This window comes from Anser brachyrhynchus, assembly GCF_964034855.1.
Source record: "Anser brachyrhynchus genome assembly, chromosome: 2".
NCBI classification, from domain to species: domain Eukaryota; kingdom Metazoa; phylum Chordata; class Aves; order Anseriformes; family Anatidae; genus Anser; species Anser brachyrhynchus.
The window spans coordinates 125835605-125854663 of record NC_137695.1 but is presented as its reverse complement, the minus strand read 5'-3'; the positions used below and the strand labels follow the sequence as shown (position 1 = coordinate 125854663).

The window sequence follows — 19059 nt, the reverse complement described above, 5'->3', positions numbered from 1 at the left end:
GAAGAAGTCAGTTAAGAGTGAGCATAACAAAAATGTCTGTCAGTGTTCGAGAGGTATTTGGATAATACCTCAATAATATGCTTTAACTTTTGGTTAGCCCTGAAGTGATCAGGCAGGTGGACTTGATGATTGTTGCAGGTCCCTTCCAACTGAATTATTTTATTCTATTCTAAAAAACACTAAAAGAAGAGTAACAGCATGCAGTACTTGTAAGATGCACTAAGTTATACACCAAGACTTTCTATTCTTTTTATTCAAGTAGTGGTATAAAGAGTTAGGTATAAGTGAAAAATGAAACAGAAGCAAGCTTTCCATTTCAGAAAGAGAAATCAGATTTCAGAAAACAAAAAGGAGAAAATATCTCATCTTAAAAACACTAAATGAGGATCATCTATGATTTGATTTTTGACAACTATCTACAGGGAACCTAAAAAGGTGTAACTTCATGTAGACTCTCTCTCACCAAGGTAGGAGAAACCGTCTGATATATATATCATACAAGAAAAATCCAGAAGTTGGAGTAATTCATCTTTTGGTTGCTTAGCAACGCTCTAACAGCAAACCTTTTTTTTTTTTTCTCTGCCAAAATGCAAAATTAGCGACAAGTGGAAAGATATAATCTTGTGCTTGTAATGGGTCACCACAGCAGCAGGAATTCCACTGCAGAGGATTCTATTACAAAAGGAAAAGTGTCATTCTGTAACAGCTGACTTGTAATTTAAATCATTTCTTTGAATCACGGTCTGAAAATATAATTTTTCTGTCTTAGATTAATAAAAACAAGATGATAAGAACTGAGAGACATGCATTGATACTATTAATTTTTTAAGAGATGCATGGGTGGCAATGTTAATAATACACTACAAAATTAATGTAGCTCTAAAACAGATAACATGGAGATGCTTACATGTCAATATACAACCCATATTACTTGATTGTTATTATTATTGACTTACTTGTCATAGTAAGAAATGGTCTTACTATGGTGATGGAGAAAAAAAAGAAATTATGTTCCTTCTTTATAAAGAATCTTCATAAAATGAAAACGGTATACAGTTCAAAAAAAATAAATAAAAAAAAACACACCACTTATTTATGTGGAATCAAAGGACCTAGCTCCATTCACTCAGGCCTCAACCTATGCTCTCCAAGCTTCTGACAACTGGAAAGATAATACTCTTGTCATCCCTAGCAAGCAGGCAATTACAAGGAAATATGTTATTTGTCTGTGTTTGGTTGCTTGGCTAAGACACGGCAGGGAGGAAAAATTTCACACAGGCAATAAATGTACTTAGCACTCAGCTCACATTTTAAAACCTCATTTCACCTCCAATCAAGTGTATATTATAGTTTAGGAATGCCTTCATTAGGGGAATTCTCATTTTACCACCATTCCCTATTAAAAGAGAAACTGTCTTTAACTTCCATTCAAATTATCTGAAGTTCATTTGATGCTCTCATCTGTTGCTTAGATGACATCTTAATAGACAGCCGGATAAATGTACTCCATGGTACTCTAAATATACTCTTACAAGTTTAAAATAGTTCAAAAAAGATGACAAAAGTGAAGTTATTAAATAGAAAACCTAAAGTGTACAACAAGTTACAAAAATAAAATTCCTTTCTGGTTAGCAGCAGTCTGATATGACTCACAATGTGCTAAGTAGATAAGTTCTCACACACACACGAAAAAAGAAAACAGACCAACATTCTCAATGAAGCCGCCTCTGCATTAACAGCAGAATAAAAATGGCACAAGATAATTAAAGCCGGGATCCATTTCTTATGAAAAATTCAACAGATAAGTTTCAACTATGCATAAAAAAAGCAACGCAAGATGTTTTTACATGTCTAAAAATATTAACTACATTTTTTGCCTTTCTAGCCCAAATTTCTACATTTTTTACTTTTTCCCAATTTCACCTAATTAAAAAACAAAACAAAACAAAAACAAAAAAAAAAAAACAACAAACTTTTGTCTACCTTTACAACATGTTTTTCTATATACAGTGTATCTTATGACAATGAATACAAAGTAATGGCAGATTGGGTCTCCCTGATGCCAGATGAACTGTCCATCACACATGATCTCTTTCCTCCTATCTTCTTTCCACTGCTACATCTTCATTTCAATCTATGTCCTCTTCTCGTCTCTATCAGTGGGACTCTCCTCAGCATCTATCTCCCTTCCAGCTGCATAACAGGTGAAGAAGACTGTTCAAAGGTCAGTAGATATTAAACCCCCGTGTACTCATGAGATGCTGAAGAATAAAAAAGAAGAAAAAAAAAGAAAAAAAAAAAAGAAGTGAAAGGGAACTGCAAGATTACTACACACTACAGCACCAGGGTGAAGACATTAATTTCTGCTGCTTCCCCACTGTACTGCCCCAAATCAGGTTCTGCCCTGACCAGAACGTAAACAATGGGCAGAAAGGTGATAGAAGAAACACTGGCAGTCAATTTTTCCAAGAAGGTTAACTTGTACTGTACAAAAGTAAAATGAGTTATGTATACTTTCTTCTGTAATGTTACATTCATACACTTTTGCATTCACTAATTTTACTAAACTATATATGCTAGACTGTTTTAAAAAGTTATGGACATTTCCAAGACAGAGATTCATGCACATATTAAAAAAGGCTGCAAAAGATCTTGGGGGGGTGTGGGGGGGGGGGGGGTGAGGGTCCAAAGTAGTGACTTAATATATTAATTCTTTATAAAGAGAATAATTGTTCACTAGTGTGCTGTCCTGAGGTCCTCTATTAGTTATTCACTGCAGGCTCAAATTTTAATTTCCCTGTGACTGTCCATGCATTTAATACAAACGAAACAGTCTTCACAGTCTATTAATCATAGGCCCAATTACAAGAAGGCTCTAATTAGCTATGTCTAAATGTACCTACCAAGTTATTAAGTTAATTAAGAGACATTCTATCTTACGCTGTAATTGATAACAGTAACTACACAACAATCACAGGTTTTGCTTTTAACTATATAGACATTTACAGCCTACAGTACAGCACGCACAGATTTTGGCTGTACTGTGTTCTTACTTCATGGTTTAAACTGGATGTTTAAAGTACTCAGAGTGAATTGCCCTTGAAAGATGTCTGCCCCTCTCCTGATCAAATAAAGAGACTAGGTGACTTAGCTTGATCTTCAAGTTTGGGGTGAGATTCAGTTCAAAATTAAAACAATTAAATACAGTAGCCTTCACACAGATGTTAATCAATGAAGTCAAGGGAACCTAGAATGCTGCTCAGTTGACTAGCCAGCGTATATCTGATTAGGATAAGAAGAATTGCTCTCCAGGCTCTACTGACTGTACTGACTATTTACCCATTGACCACAATGGAGCTTAGACACCTAGAAGACATGCAGACATATAAACTTAGCCTTGGTAATCACTTCACGGCAGGCTGTAAGTGAACAAAGAAGATATAAAACTAAGCGAAAATCTGTGTAAGGAAGGTAATTTTAATAGACAGTTCTAGTGATTGACACATTTGTTCTCTAGAACCCCTTGCTGATTGTACAGTAACAACCCAATAAATTTTTAAAAAACAACCAAGGGGTAAAATTAAATTTTTCAACTCTTAAATGAGAATGGAAAGGTAAACATCACTGCTTCTACCACAAAAGATTATGTTCTATGGAAATGAAGGAAAAATACCAGCTTCCTTCTTTCAGAAAATAGCCAGACCTTAAACCTTCTTGAGCAATTCAGAATTAAAAACAAAACCAACCAAACAAACAAACAAAAACTTATGGAATATATTCAAAATGGACTTCAACATATTTTAAGCACTCATGAAATTATCACCTCTCTATGAAATAAATTATTCAACACAAAGCAAATCCCTGCATAAATATGGTTCGTGTCCCTGCACCATACTTGTTTCAAACTAACAGAGACAGAAGAACAGTCGAGAGGAAAGCCCTCCAGGATTAGTAGTACTATTCAGCCTGTTTGCAAAAAATATTCAGACATTTACCTAGAACTGACTACAAAATTCCAACCAACAAAAACACCTCTTTCTTTACTCAAAGCCTCAACACCACCCATTTCAGCCCTAGCTGTGCAGATGAATTCAGAATTGGCATTACATATCATGGCACACACTCCACACAGAAATTAGTTTGGAAATACAACTAAAGAGAAAGTGCAAAGCTGATATCACAGTCCTCAGAGTACTGATGCAAACAAAATTCCCCCAGAGGTGGTACTGTTAAGGAAACCCATACTATGATAACATTTTCAGACTTAGAATACTATTATTCTAAGTCTCAAGATGATTTTTTCATAGTTCAAATCAGGTCCCAACATACAAAATTGTTAAACTTTTGGTTTGTACAATGACGGATTCCAAAAAAAAAAAAAAAAAACCAACACATCACTGAATAAGTAAAAGTCCTCCTTAAATGTTCATCTATTAACTATCTTTACCAGTTCCATAACAGAAGATCAGTTCCTGGGGCTATGTTACTAACCACACATTTACGGAGTCTCTGGAGAACAGAATGGACACAACATATTCCATTCACTACAAACTCTGAAAACCACATAATCAATTCCCTCAGTTGGATGAACTAGCCCTGTCCAACTCATGCACATAGCAGTTGATAAAATATGCATCACTGATCTTACTTAATCATCCAGAAACAAAAACCTTTTACATGTATGAGGTCTGGTGGACAATTTTGAAGTTCCAGTGAGTAATCTCATAATAGTTTATCAAACTCTACCACGCAGGTTATAGCATGTGTAGTAACAGCAGCAGCGGTCACCAAATGTTGAGAAGAGAGGAGCTCCGCAGAGGACCTAAGGGTCCTGGTGGACAACAGGTTGGCCATGAGCCAGCAGCGTGCCCTTGTGGCCAAGAAGGCCAAATGGCATCCTGGGGTGCATTCCTGTTCTACTCTGCCCTCGTGAGGCCACATCTGGAGTACTATGTCCAGTTCAGAACTCCCAGTTCAAAAAGATAGGAATCTTCTAGAGAGAATCCAAGGAAGGCCACAAAGATGATTAAGGGCCTGGACCACCTCTAGTACGAGGGAAGGTTGAGAGACCCTGGTCTGTTCAGCCTGAAGAAGACTGAGAGGTGATCTGATCAACGCTTATAAATATCTAAAGTGCTGGAGAATGGACCGGGCCAGCCTCTTTTCAGTGGTGTACAGCAATCAGACAAGGGGCAATGACCAAAAACTGGAACACGGGAAGGTCCACACAAACATGCATAAGAATTTCTTTACAGTGGGGATGACAGAGCACTGGAACAGGCTGTCCAGAGAGTTGTGTAGTCTCCTCCGGAGATATTCAAAACCCGCCTGGATACTTTCCTGCTCAACCTACTAGAGGGAATCTGCTTTTAGCAGGGGTGTTGGACTTGATGATGTCCAGAGGTCCCTTCCAACCCCTACAATTCTGTCAGTTCCCAGGGGGAGGCTGATGGCGTTTCTGAGACCCGGCGCTGTGGGTGCTGTGGGTGTGTAGGCACCGGCCAGCAGGTGACCGGTGTCATGAAAGGTCCAGGCAAGAGTTCAGCAGAGCCATCTAAACACATGGCCAGTTCAAAGGGCAGGAGGTCGCATGACACCTGCTCCCAGGGAGGGCCAGCACCCAGGGCCATGACCAGGGGGAGGGCAGTTGGCGCAGTTCTCATGGAAGGGTGCTCAGCTTTCCAGAAGGTGTGGGGCTGCAGCCCTGATAGAGCTGCAGACATGGTGAGCACTAGACAGAAAGCCATGCCCTGCACTTCTGTTGCTCTGGCACCAAGTAGGACCAGTCTAGCCATGCAGACGGAGCTGCAGGCAGTCCACACGAGCACCCAGCTCTCAGGCTGTGGGGTGTGTCTGGTGTTGCTCCCTGGGATGGAGGGCAAGAGCAAGCACATGTGTGAGGTGTGCCCAGGTAGATGAACTGCTCTGCCTGGTGGCCACACATCAGGAAGAGCTGGGGAGACTGAGGAGCATCTGGGAGTCTGAAAAGGTCAATGCAGACTTCCCAGGTAAGCACATGCCAACCTGGCACAGCCACCACTGAAACAGGCTTGGCATCTGATCAGCATCAGAATAAAGGCAGCAACTCGAGGGACACTGAGGAGTGGAAGTAAGCTACCGCATGGAGCTGGAGGAGGAGCCCCGTCTGCCTGCTCAGCTTCCACTACCAAGGAGGCATGAGGGTCTGGGTGTGGCAGGTGAGGGATGTGAAAAGAGGGAAGAAGAAGTATCTGTGCAAGTTCACCCTCCAAGGTCAGATCAAGAGGCCTCATAGCAAGTGTAGCATCAAGACCAGTGGCATGAACAAACAGCAGCGGGTTGTAGTCAGAGGTGGTAACTCCTTCCTCAAGGGAACAGAGGCTTACATCTGCAGGCCAGATCCTCGTCACAGAGAAGTTTGCTGTCTCCCTGGGGCTCAGATCAGGAAGCTTCTGAGCATAATACAGCCTTCAGAATATAATCCACTCCTCTTTCAAATGAGTGCCAATGACATAGCTACAGTAAGCCTAACACCTATGAAAAGAAATTTTGGGGCCCTGGGGAGACAACTAAAGGACTCAGGAGCACAGATAGTGTTTTCCTCAATACCCCCAGTAATGGCGAGAGACCAGGAAAGAAACAGGTGAGTCCAGGTCATCAATGCCTGGCTTCAAGACAGGTGCCTCCACCAGAACTTTGGGTTTTATCATCCTGGAAGAATCTTTGAGACAAAAGATTTGCTGGGGCCTGACAGGACCCACCTGTATCCATTGGGGGAATATTTCTTGGTCCGTAACCTGGTGAGACTGATTGAGATGGCTTTAAACTAAGAGCAAATTTGGAAGGGAACATTTGGAACACCGAGGATATGCCAAGTGATGATGCAGCATTGCCTGAGGGTGGAAAGGATAAGGGCAACTATGCCACTCCCAGGAGCACTGTGGGTTCAGGAGAGCATCGGAAATGTTCGCATACCAATGCACACAGTATGAGGAACAAATGGGATGAACTGGAAGCTTTGATCCTTTCCCAGAGCTACGACATCATTGGTATTAGTGAGACTTGGTGAGACAAGACCCACAACTGGAGTGGAGGGCAGGTGAGGTAGAGCTGTTGTGCTGTACATAAGGGAGCGATTAGACTGTACAACCATTGCCATTAGGGTGATGCAGTAAAGAGCCTCTGGGTGAGGATTAAGGGGATGGATTGCAAAGCAGACGTTGTATTGAGTGTCTACTATCAACCGCCCAACCAGGACAATGGCATAGATGAGCTATTCCATAGGCAAGTAAGGGAAATATCAGGATTAGTCACCCTCGTTCTTATGGAAGACTTCAACTTCCCAGACATAAACTGGGAATACCATACTGACGCAGCAAGTAAGGCTGGAAAATTCTTAAGGCAACTTCCCGTTACAAGCACTGAGTGAGGCATCTAGGAACGAGCCTTCCTGGATCTGTTGTTTGAGAACAGGGAATGGCTTGTGGGAGAGGTAATGGTAGGTGGCTGCCTTGACCACAGTGATCATGAATTAGTTGAGTTCAAAATTTTTGGTGTAAGGAGACAAAAGGTCAGCAGGGTTGCCACCCTGCACTTTATGTGAGCAAACTTAAAGCTTCTCAGTGAGCTAGTTAGCCGTGTCCCCTGCGGACCAGCTCTAAAGGATTTATGGATCCATGAGAGCTAGCCACTTTTCAAAATCCACCTTTTAAAAGCTCAGGAGGAGGAAATCCCACTGTGCTGCATGTCAAGAAAGCAAGGCAAAAGACTGGCCAAGCTTAACAGGGAACTCTGCCTAGAGCTAGGGCAGAAGAAAATATATGAGCTCTGGAAGCAAAGTCTCACTTGACAGGGAGCGTACAGAGCTGCAGTTTGCATATGCAGGGAGAAAACAAGAAAATTCAAAGCCCAATTTGAGTTGACACTGGCTGCTGTGGTGTCAGACAACAACAACAAAAAACTTCTTCAAGTAGATCAACAGCAATGGCAGGTTAACACGAAAACCTGGGCTAATACTTGGAGCAGATGGTCACCAAACAAGTAAGAAGGAAGTAAGGCATAGGCATTTAATGCCTTTTTTTTTTTTTTTTTTTTTGCCTCAGTACTTATTAGTAATGACAGTTTTTGGGCTTCCTGGACTTCAGAGTCCGAGGATCATAACCAGGGGAGCAGTGACTTTCCACCTGTGGTCACTGGAATTGTAAGGGAACAGCTGTATAGCTCAACGTTCAACAAGTCCATGGGGTCAAAGGGTATTCACTCCAGACCGCTGAAGGAATTAGTGGATGTCATAGATAGACCCCTCTCAACAGTTTACCAAAAATCACTGGAGTCTGGGAAGGTCCCAGCTGACTGGAAGCTAGCCAACATTATACCCACCTACAAGAAGGGCATGAGAGAAGACCCAGGAACTTACAGACCTATTAGTCTAACCTCAGTCCCTGGAAAAGTTATGAAGAAGATTGTCCTGGGTGCTACTGAAAGGCACTTAAAGAGCAAAGCTATTAGCAGACATAGCCAACGTGGGCTCATCCTGCCTTCATAATTTGATCTTCTTCTGTCATAAGGTCACCCACTTGGTGGATAAAGGGAACGCAGTGGACATAATCCTTGTGGATTTCAGCAAGGCCTTTGATACTGTCCTTCATGGCATCCTGCTGGACAAATTGTCCAACTGTGAGATTAACAGGTTTACACTGCACTGAGTGATGAACTGGCTCAATGTTAGAGCTCAAAATGTAGTAAATGCAGACACTGGTGGACAGTCACCAATGGTGTTCCCCAGGGCTCAACTCTAGGGTCAGTCCCTTTCAACATTTTTATCAATGATCTGGATGCTGGACTGGAGTGCATCTTCAGCAAGTTTGCTGATGATACTAAACTGGGAGGTGCTGTTGACTCCCTGGGAGGATGAAAGGCCTTGCAAAGGGATGTAAATATATTGGAGTACTGGGCAATCAGCAACAGCACGAAGTTCAGCAAGGGAAAATTCCAGGTTCTGCACCTGTGATGGAGCAATGCTGGACACAGTTAAAGACTGGGAGATGAGCAGCTGGAGAGCAGCTCAGCAGAAAGGGACCTGGGGGTGCTGGTCAACAGCAGGCTCAACACAAGCCAGCAACATGCCCTGGAAGCCAGAATGGCAAACTCCATTTTGGGGTGCATTAAACACAGCACAGCCAGCTTGTCAAGAGCAGTGATTCTCCTGTTATATTTAGCGTTGCTTCAGTCTCACCTTGCATATTTCATGCAGGTACTTGAAAGAATCCAGAGGAGAGAAACAAAGCTGGTAAAAGGGCTGGAAGGCATGTCCTGTGAGGAGAAGCTGAGGATACTTAGGTTGTCTGGTCTAGAGAAAAGGAGGCTGAGAGGTGACCTCACTGCTCTCTGCACCTTCCTGAGAGGAAGCGGAGAGGGAGGTGCCGGTGTATTCTCCTTGGTAACTGATGACAGAACACACAGGAACAGCACAAAGCTGTACTGGGAGAGGTTCAGACTCGACTTTATGAAAAATTTCTTTACCACAAGGATGGTCAGACACTGGAACAGGCTTCCTAGAGAGGTGGTTGATGCCTCATGCCTGTCAGTGTTCAAGAGACATTTGGACAATGCCCTCAATAAAATGATTTAACTTTTGCTTAACCCTGAAGAGGTCAGGCAGTTGGACTACATTAGCTTTGAAGGTCCCTTCCAATTGAATTATTCTTTTCTAATATCTACCTGAATCTCTTGTTGTATTTTTCCCTTTGAGGGCTTCTTCCTCACATCTTATTCTCGATATTTCAAATATCTTTGTCCCTAATTCATTATATCACTTTGAATTCACAACATAGCTTCAAACACCTTTGCTCTTTGGTTTTATTGATGAAAGTTTTCCTTTCTTCCTTTCAATCGTTTCAGACAAGAATGCTGTCAAAAGGGAGGTCACCAGTACTAACTTACTCTAAAACATTAACTACTTCATGGCAGTAGAACAAAAGGTAAAGACATGCTATCTCTTACATATGCCAAGCAGGTCAGCAGTATCGCTTTTCCTCCCTTGCTTTTCAAATCACAACAATTTTCTGTGATAGCTACCAGTTCTTTCAGCAGTCCTCTATCTCTGCATAACAATCTCACAGTTGTGGAACCATTCTTCCTATATCATTATCTGGACTCAGCAAGGATTTATCAAGCAAGGGTAGTTCATATTGAAGTAGAAACACTGTAAGGTTTCTCTCAAGTGTAATTCTATCCTGAAGACAAAGCACTTCACAGTTCAACCAAGAGAAAATGAAAACTACTGGTCTTCTGAAAGGTTTGTAGGATGTAAATCAAAAGGACAAGGGCTAAGAAAGAGTATTACAACCTAAACTGATTTCCTTAAATTACAGCCCTAAAACAACACTGACTGTGCATTCCTGTCTTTCCTAAAGCCTAGCTCAACAAGTTATAGCTGATCTTCTTCTGATCAGCTGAAGTAATCTTTTCTCATTTTCAAGGTCTAAGGTGAAGCCATTCATTCCTCAGTGTTCAGTGATTCATTACTGTAACTGTTAAAAAAAATCGCATTTTATTTCCAGTTCAAGTTTCACTGACAGTTTCTACATACCTGGAATAGACTTTTTTTTTTTTGAGGGAGGGTTATACTGGAAATTAAAGGTCAGTATTTTCATGGCTGCTAAGCACCCATCAGCTGGTCACTCACTCCTGCCCCCTGCAGAATGGGGCAGAGAACAGGAAGAGCAAAAGCAGAAAAAAATTGTGGGTAAAGATGGAGAAAACTTAGTAAATTAAGAAAGAAAAACATAAATACATAATAAGTGAATCATAGAATTATTAAGGTTGGTAAAGACCTCCAAGATCAGATGGTCCAACTGTCCCCCTACCAACAATATCACCCACTACACCATGTCCCTAAGTACCACGTCCAACCTTTCCTTAAACATCCCCAGGGACGGGGACTCCACCACCTCCCTGGGCAACCCATTCCAATGCCTGACTGCTCTTTCCGAGAAGAAATTTCTCCTAATTTCCAACCTGAACCTCCCCTGGCGCAACTTGAGGCCATTCCCTCTAGTCCTATGACTGGTTATCTGTGAGGTTGACCCCCAGCTCCCCACAACTTCCTTTTGGGTAGTTGTAGAGAGCAATAAGGTCTCTCCTGAGACTCCTCTTCTCCAGACTAAACAACCCAAATAGGTATTTTGATCCCACTGAGATATTATGAAAATGGCTGGGCTCATCCCCTCCCTGGGTGAGCACCTGCAAAGGCAATCACTCACCACCTCCCACAAGCAGACTGATGCCCAGGCAATGCCCAAGCAATGACTAGTTTGAAACAAAATAATCCCGTTTTTTACTGTTTAACATTACATTACAGTGTAGAATATCTGCTTGGTCAGCTCAGGTCAGCTGTTCTGGCAGTGTCATTTCCCAGTCTCTTGCCCATCCCAGCTTGCTCACTGAGGGGGCAGAGCAAGAAACAGAGAAGTACTCGACACTGTGCAAGCACTGTTCAGCAACAGCTAAAACATTGGTGGGGTGTTACTGATACAGTTTTAGTCACAAATCTAAAACACAGCACCATATGGACTGCTGTGAAGAAAATCGACTCCATCCCAGCCAGACCCAGTATACGGTAATGATTATTAAGGGCTTATAGTTGGAGATTAGAAGGAAAAGGTTGTATTGGAGAAAATCAATAAATAAATGACTCAGAAAAGGACTTAAGCTTAGGTAGTTTTGATGCATCAGAAGTAAATAATTATAAAGCCATGTGTCTGCTTAAAATGCCTTGATAATCAGGTCACTGTTGTGTGACTGAAAAAAATTTAAGCATTTCTTTCCTTCCAGAAGCCTATCCAAAAAAACCTTTATGTCTTTTTTAGAATTTATCTATACAAACATTTTGCAGATTGCTAACAGCTATTTCTGGATAACTTGGACAATACATATTTTCATAATGTATGCAGCAACCAACAACCCCTGTCACGTGCTTTTATGTTTTTGATGTGTTTTTTTTTTTTTAAGCTGTATCACTTATCTCAGTAAAGTTTAAAAATGTAAGTATATGTTTCAAAACTAGATCACACATTAGATATGCTGCTGATAAATTAAAAGAAGAAAAACTTATCAGACATACATGTTGCCATTTATCAGTTCTCATATTGTGGGTTGTGGTTTGTTTTGTTTTGTTTTCTGGTTCTTATTTTCACAGTTTAGGGGAACTAAACTGGTCAATACATCAGTGCTTAAAGAAAATTACTATGTAGGACGAGATTTTGTATTTTATCCAGTAAGTGTCTCATAATACCTATGCACAATATCAGAAATATGATAGTAATAAACTTGGTCTAGGAATTAGGAGTCCCAATTTCACACTACTTAAAGTCCCAGTTTTCAACATAGTTACTCTTAAATTTTCTAGCAGAAGAAGCACCTAAATCCAAAGTTGGGCAACCTGATGTTTTATCTAAAAGCTGGTGAAAGTACTACCTAAAATTCCTTGCAAGGAACACACCCATTCCATCCATAGCCAGAAGCTGTGTTACAACCAGCAAAGAACAAGCCTACCTATAGGGCAGAAGCAACAACCCAGGTACCCCTACTTTCTTTACTCCATTATTACCTGTAAGTTGGGTGCTGGGTTTTGTTCCCTCAAAGGCAGCACAGCCTCACAGAAGGTAATGTCCAATCCATTTGGACAGAACTTCTAAGAGCTACAAGCTTGATAGACTGTTGCTGTGCTCCAGTCTCCCCCGTTTCACATGGCTGTCTACTACTTTCTACACTTTTGTCTATTGTACACATACAGCGTATACAACTAAATAATAAGATTACGGTTTTGTAGAAAATCACTAAGTGCCTAGTGGCAACACAAACTGAATATACTTGTGATAGAGTCATTGTTTTAGAGGTCCAGTGAAATTCTCATTTAGGTCAACAGTGAAAATGCTGTTAACAACAGAAGCAAAAGGAAGAGAAAAGTCAACTTCTGAAAAGCTCAGCCACATCCAAAATAAATTCATAGCCTATGTAAAGACTATTTTCTAACACCAAGAGTTTCAGCATTGCTTAATTTCACAGTGTGTAATTTTCCTAAGAAAGAAAGTGTCAGGCTAACTCAGAAAACGATCAGTGAAATATCTCAAAGCAAACTGAAATAGATAACAAATACAGGGCTTAAACACAATAACAAATTTGTTAGAGGAATAGGATTTCTTGTTCTAATGCAGAAAAAAATACATACATACCGGGGCAAAACATGCAGAGCTGGAAATACTGAATATACTCTTTTATTATCATCATTATGGGTATATGTGGAAAAAAAGTGAAATAGATATTCCAGTGTTTTGCATTTATTCAAGTGAATGTATTCATTAGAATTGTAATGACCGGACAACTGAGGTAAATAGTAATTCATATATTCATTAACGTATTCATAATACAAAATCCAAATTCCACCTAAAACATAAAAGCATAATTCCTTCTGTTTGTAGAAGACTTATTTGCTGTAAAATTACTTTAACACAAATTTGATATTACAGGCTGTGATGTATCTTCGAGTTACAAATGTGCATAGTCCATGAATTTTCCATGTAAACAAGTTAAAAACATTTGCACATAACAAAATGGTTCTTCATATACATGAAATATTGACATTCAAAATGAATAAGCTAAATTTTTTCCACTTCATATTTCATCACTTTAAAAGCTTGTCAAAATTTTGCTAGCTGTGTAAAAAAAAAAAAACAAAAAAAACCGTGATGACTAGTCACATTAGAAAGGCCTGATACTTTACTCAGACAATGTCCTCTGTAGATAGCAGTACTGGAGTGAAGAAAAAGTGATACCAGGACATTTATGACATTTACGTGTCATCTGTTAACATTAGAAATTTTGCTTAAAATCATTTTCCTACCTTTTTTTAAAAAATTTGCGTTTTTTAAAGCTACTAACCGTATGAAAAACTATAGCACCCAAAGCTGAACACCAGCAATAGTGAGCAGAGCTCTTCCACTCTTTTCCAAACAACAGTTTCCTGAGGAAATTACTGCAAGTACATTAATAGCACATACCACTAGAGGAATTTCCCACTGGAAACTGTTTTGCAGTCACCCATCCAGAAAAAGAGAAGGAAAGCACACTCAAAATTATGGGGTGAGCTCTGGGCGCACATAACAGAATCCCAGATCCTGCACTCAACTTGGCCATCCAGCTTTGCCTACCCATTTGTCTTAGCATAGCAGACACACAAGCAGCCATCAAATGTTTGTTTATCCAAATAATTTACCAGCAGGCATAAGGATGATTTCTAAGCCTGATGTCACACATGAATGAAGGAGATGAAAAAAACAAACAAACAAACAAAAAAAAAAAAACCTGGCAGAGGTGCCTGAAGACAGGAGGAAAGCAAATGTCATTCCTATCTTCAAGAAGGGCAAGGAGAAGGATCCAGGTAACTACAGACCAGTCAGCCTCACCTCAATCCCTTGGAAGGTGATGGAGTAGCTAATCCTGGAAAACATTTCCAGGCACATGAAGGAGAAGAAAACCATCAGAAGCAGTCAGCATGGATGCACCAAGGGGAAGTCATGCTTGACCAACCTGATAATATTCTATAATGAAATCATCAGCCTGATGGATGAGGAGGGGAGTAGTAGATATTGTCTTCCTGGACTTCATTAAGGTCTTTGGCACTGAACCCCATAAGATCCTCATAGAGAAGCTGTTGAAGTATGGACTGGATGAGAAGACAGTGAGGTAGACTGAAAACTGGCTGAACAGCTGGGCCCAGAGGGCAAGTTTTCAGTGGTGCAAAGCCTACTTAGACGCCAGTAACAAGTGGAGTACCCCAGGGGCCAATCCTGGGTCCAGTCTTGTTTAACACCTTCATTAATGATCTGGACAATGGCATAGAGTGCACCCTCAGTAAATTTGCAGATGACTAAAAAACTGGGGGGAGCAGCTAACTCACGAGGGGGCTGCATAGCCATCCAGAGGGACCTCAACAGGCTGCAGAGGTGGGCTGACAAGAACCTCATGGAAGTTCAACAAGGAGAAGCGCAGAGTCCTGCAGCTTGGAAGGAACAACTCCAGGCACCAGCACATGCTGGGGGCCGCCCAGCTGGAAAGCAGCTCTGTAGAAAAAGCCCCGGTAGACACCAAGAGGAACATGAGTCAGTAACGCGCCCTTGCTGTTAAGAAAGCTAACAGTATGCTTGGCTGCATCAGGCAAAGTATTGCCAGCAGGTCACAAAAGGTGATCCTTCCCCTCTACTCAGCATTGGTGAGACAGCATCTGAAGTGGTGTGTCCAGTTCTGGGCCCCAAATACAAGAGACGTAGAGCTACTGGAAAGGGGCCAGCAGAGGGCTATCAAAATGATCAAGAAACTGGAGCACATCCCCTGTGAGAGGCTAAGGAAGCTGGGTCTGTTCAGCCTGAAGAAAAAGAGGCTCAGAGATGATCTCACCAATGTCTATAAATACATGAAGGGGAAATGTAAAGACAGAGTCAGACTCTTTCCAGTGGTGCCCAGTGACAGCACAAGAGGCAATGGGTACAATCTGGAAAGCAAGAGGTTCCATCTAAACATCGAGAAGCACTTCCTTACTGTGCAAGTGACCAAACACTGCCCCAGGTTGCCCAGAGACATTGTGGAGTCTCCCTCCTTGGAGATCTTCAAAAGCCACCCAGACATGGTCCTGGGCAACCTGTTTTGGGTGGTCCTGCATGAGCAGAGGGGTTGGACCAGATGGCCTCCAGAAGCCTCTTCCAACTTCAGCCATTCTGGGGTTCTGTGATTTTGCAAGACTAAAAAAAAGAAATCCTAGTATTATTAAAATACCAAAGTACAAATTTCAGCATACAATTTCAGACCTTTTGGACCATTTTGAGGCTGTGACCCAACTCATGGTTTGGACTGAACTTGAAATCAAATCACTTGCATAGCAGTATTTAGGTAGTGGCTTTACTACATGAACTGTTCTGAAATTACTCATTAAACTAAGATACCAGAATCATACACTGGCCATAAATTTAGAATTAGAAATAATGTTTCTACCCACTGACATACCTACTTTATTTAATCAGGGTCCTTACAATAAATTTAATTCTGAAGTATAAGCACAATCAAATGGATGATTTTAATCTAATAGATTTTTTTTGAGCATGGCTTATTACAAAAGAGAGCGAGTGAATCTTTTTAATTTTCAGTTCAATCATTTAAAGTTTTTATTACCAGATTTCAAACAATAATTTTAAGGCTTGCAGGCTTATGCATGACTGCACTGGGGACACCATGGGCCAATAAAAGATTTCAGTATCTTAACTTGAGAGTTCAGGGAAATTTAGTTACCCCAAACTAAAATCGCATCTTGACAGTCTCCATTATATTGACACCATCTGTTTGACCTGACAGTACCCCAGGTACAGAAACTGTAAGTGAACCTCTGTAATCTGATACACTTTAGGAACGCACTTTTTTTTTTATCCAAACACTTCAGAATCAAACAAAGCCAATCATGGGGAAGTGACCAGAATGCAAGGTTGCTTTTTTAAGGTAGCTGCCTAAATAACCATGCTACAGCCTGCTGACATTGCTCTGCAAGGAGGTGGGAGGTATGTCTAATCCCTGCAGGCTGAACAGGACACTGAGCACAGGATATCACAGTCTCTGAGCAAGTGAACAACAGAAGGATTCTGTTGTTATTTCTTCTAACCATATCTTAAATTTAAGAAGTAAGCTTTGATCTGTGCTTTTTTTTTTGTTTTTTAAGAAAGACAGTTTCTGATCTTCTAGAAAAGATGGAGTGCTCTAAAATTAAATAAAAAAATAGTAATAACAAAAATAAAAAAATCAACATAAAAACACAAACCCTGGGTAAACAGGTTCTTTGCTTTCCTAGTTAAGGCTTTGGATGGTGCTTTCATACACAAACAGGATACCTGGGGCAGAATGCTCTGAAGTATAATAAAATAACAGCTGGGAATAGACAGTGTTAGACTGCATGAAGTTACAGGATAAAAGTACCTAAGAGCTTTAGATTATTATGAACAAAATTTGTATCTTGACTGCATACAAAATTGTGGCAAGCAGCCCCAGCTGCAGGAAGAGAGAGGTGATAGTGACATTGGATTTCAGGTTTCTGAATAGGATTGGATTCATATAGATTAGCTTGAGCTTCTCAAAGTTAGAGACCTTTCAAGTATAAAAGTTCATCATTTTTAGAGACATATGAAACACACTTAACATGTTTAAAGTCTCACACTTAAACAGTAATGACTCAAAAAGAATTTAGAATATTGGTTTTGTAAGACCACTATGGGATCTTCTGTCCATATAATAGAATCCTTAGATGTAAACAGTTGTGGAGATTCGTACCTCCTCAGAGGTCTTATAGAGTTGGTGTTCTCTGACCATGCCTACTGTGTGCCCAACATTAATCCCTTAGACATGCAGTAAAGCCAAAGTTAGTGTCACACACACAAAATCTCATTCAGACATGAAAGCCATATTTTCAGTGAAGCCTTGGCCTGATCATTCCAGAATATGAAGTTTGCCTCTGCAAACTGCCACTTGAATGTCTTCCACACTTTCACCAGCCCATACAAGTAACACACAGTATATAAACCATCGGATAATGGACATCATGAAGCAGCAGACAGATGAGCCCATGATGGCAGAAAAATAAATATTCACAGCTATCAGGTGTCCACTAGCAGACACTGTTCTGATAGCTTTTGGAACAAGAGACAGTATATCTTGCTTTATCTGTAAAAGGCAAATCAATATTATTTCTCCCATGGAAAAAGGATACGAGGAACATTGTGTTACAACAACATCACATTTACTCAAGCTGTATAGAAAGATAAACATGAGATGATGTTTAAATAAATTTTACTTTCCAGTTATGTAGCCAAAGTTATTAAATATTCTGTATTAGTTCTATGTATTAAAATGATTACAAAAAATGATTTTTTTTAATCTTGACCAAAAAAAAAAAAATTAAACTATTCATAGAGAAGTTCAAATAATAGCCAGCAATTCCAGTCATACAAAATTGAGGACAGGACTTACCAGAGGACTAAATAGGGAAGTTCTAACACAGATTTAATTATCCTGAGTTTAGCTGTCAAAGTTAACCCTATATTTACTCAAGTAATGAAGTTAACAGATGCTCAGAATTTAAATTATGTCATTTACAGATTTTTCTCTAGTAAAGCAGCTAAATAATTGTTGGTAATAGTCTAATCACAAGTTTTATTCATGCATTTTGAAAAGATTAATATCTATGCAGATATGCATCTTAATTTCCTATTATTTACCTGTGAGAAGCTGACTTGGTCTAATAAGACTTCATACCAATTTTGTAATCAGATTTTAAAATAGAACTAAATGTTTATTATGCAACAATACAACAGAGGTTTCTGAACTAGAAAGGTCAGAATTTGTTGCCATAGAAAAATCGGGATATTCATTTTCACCACAGCAAAATACAAAGGGTTCTTTTATATCTGTAGAATTTATATACTGCAAGTGTGGCTAGAACTCCTTAAATAAAACTAAGGAGTAATGATCAGAATAGTTTTAATACAGCATGTTAAAATACAAAAGGATATTTCACATATAAACATTTACTTGAATGATTTAAAGCTACTTGTATCCTTTTTCCCTGCTACAGGAAAGGCTACTCTGATTTGCCTTCTTCAGGTAACACAAGATACACAATATCTTACCAGAGTAATCAGCAAAGCCACTGAAGACTATTTGCAAGCCGATACCCGATAGCTCTCAAATGCCTTTGGGAACACACAACCTTGTTCGGTTTGGTTCTACACAGCTCATACTCTGTGCTCATCGCAAATATAAAAATCTCCTTCTTTGCTACTATAATTTCTAAGCAACACACTTTTACATTAGTAGTAATTTAAAATGTATTCAGTTTGGTGTAGTTGAAGTTTTTGTTTAATTAAATACACATTTGTACTTTCTGGTGAAAAAAATTGCAAAACCCACAATGAAATCAGAATGAAAAGATTTGTTTTCTTTAAATGCAAGAATACAGTAATCTTTTGCCATACAGAAGCCATCAGC

The 19059-nt window shown here is 40.1% G+C and overlaps 1 protein-coding gene across 7 annotated transcripts in view; it reads right to left on the bottom strand.

Moving 5' to 3' along the window:
• The window catches only part of LOC308188926 (uncharacterized protein C8orf34 homolog), a 237369-nt gene that overhangs the window by 200183 nt on the left and 18127 nt on the right, over nt 1-19059 (bottom strand). The window contains exon 2 of one of the 7 annotated variants that reach the window (XM_080578468.1): nt 1984-2261. The exons of the other annotated variants lie outside the window; for them this stretch is intronic. The gene's annotated coding sequence lies outside the window, so the exon portion shown is untranslated. The remainder of the gene's footprint in view (nt 1-1983; nt 2262-19059) is intronic. 7 annotated transcript variants of the gene reach the window in all.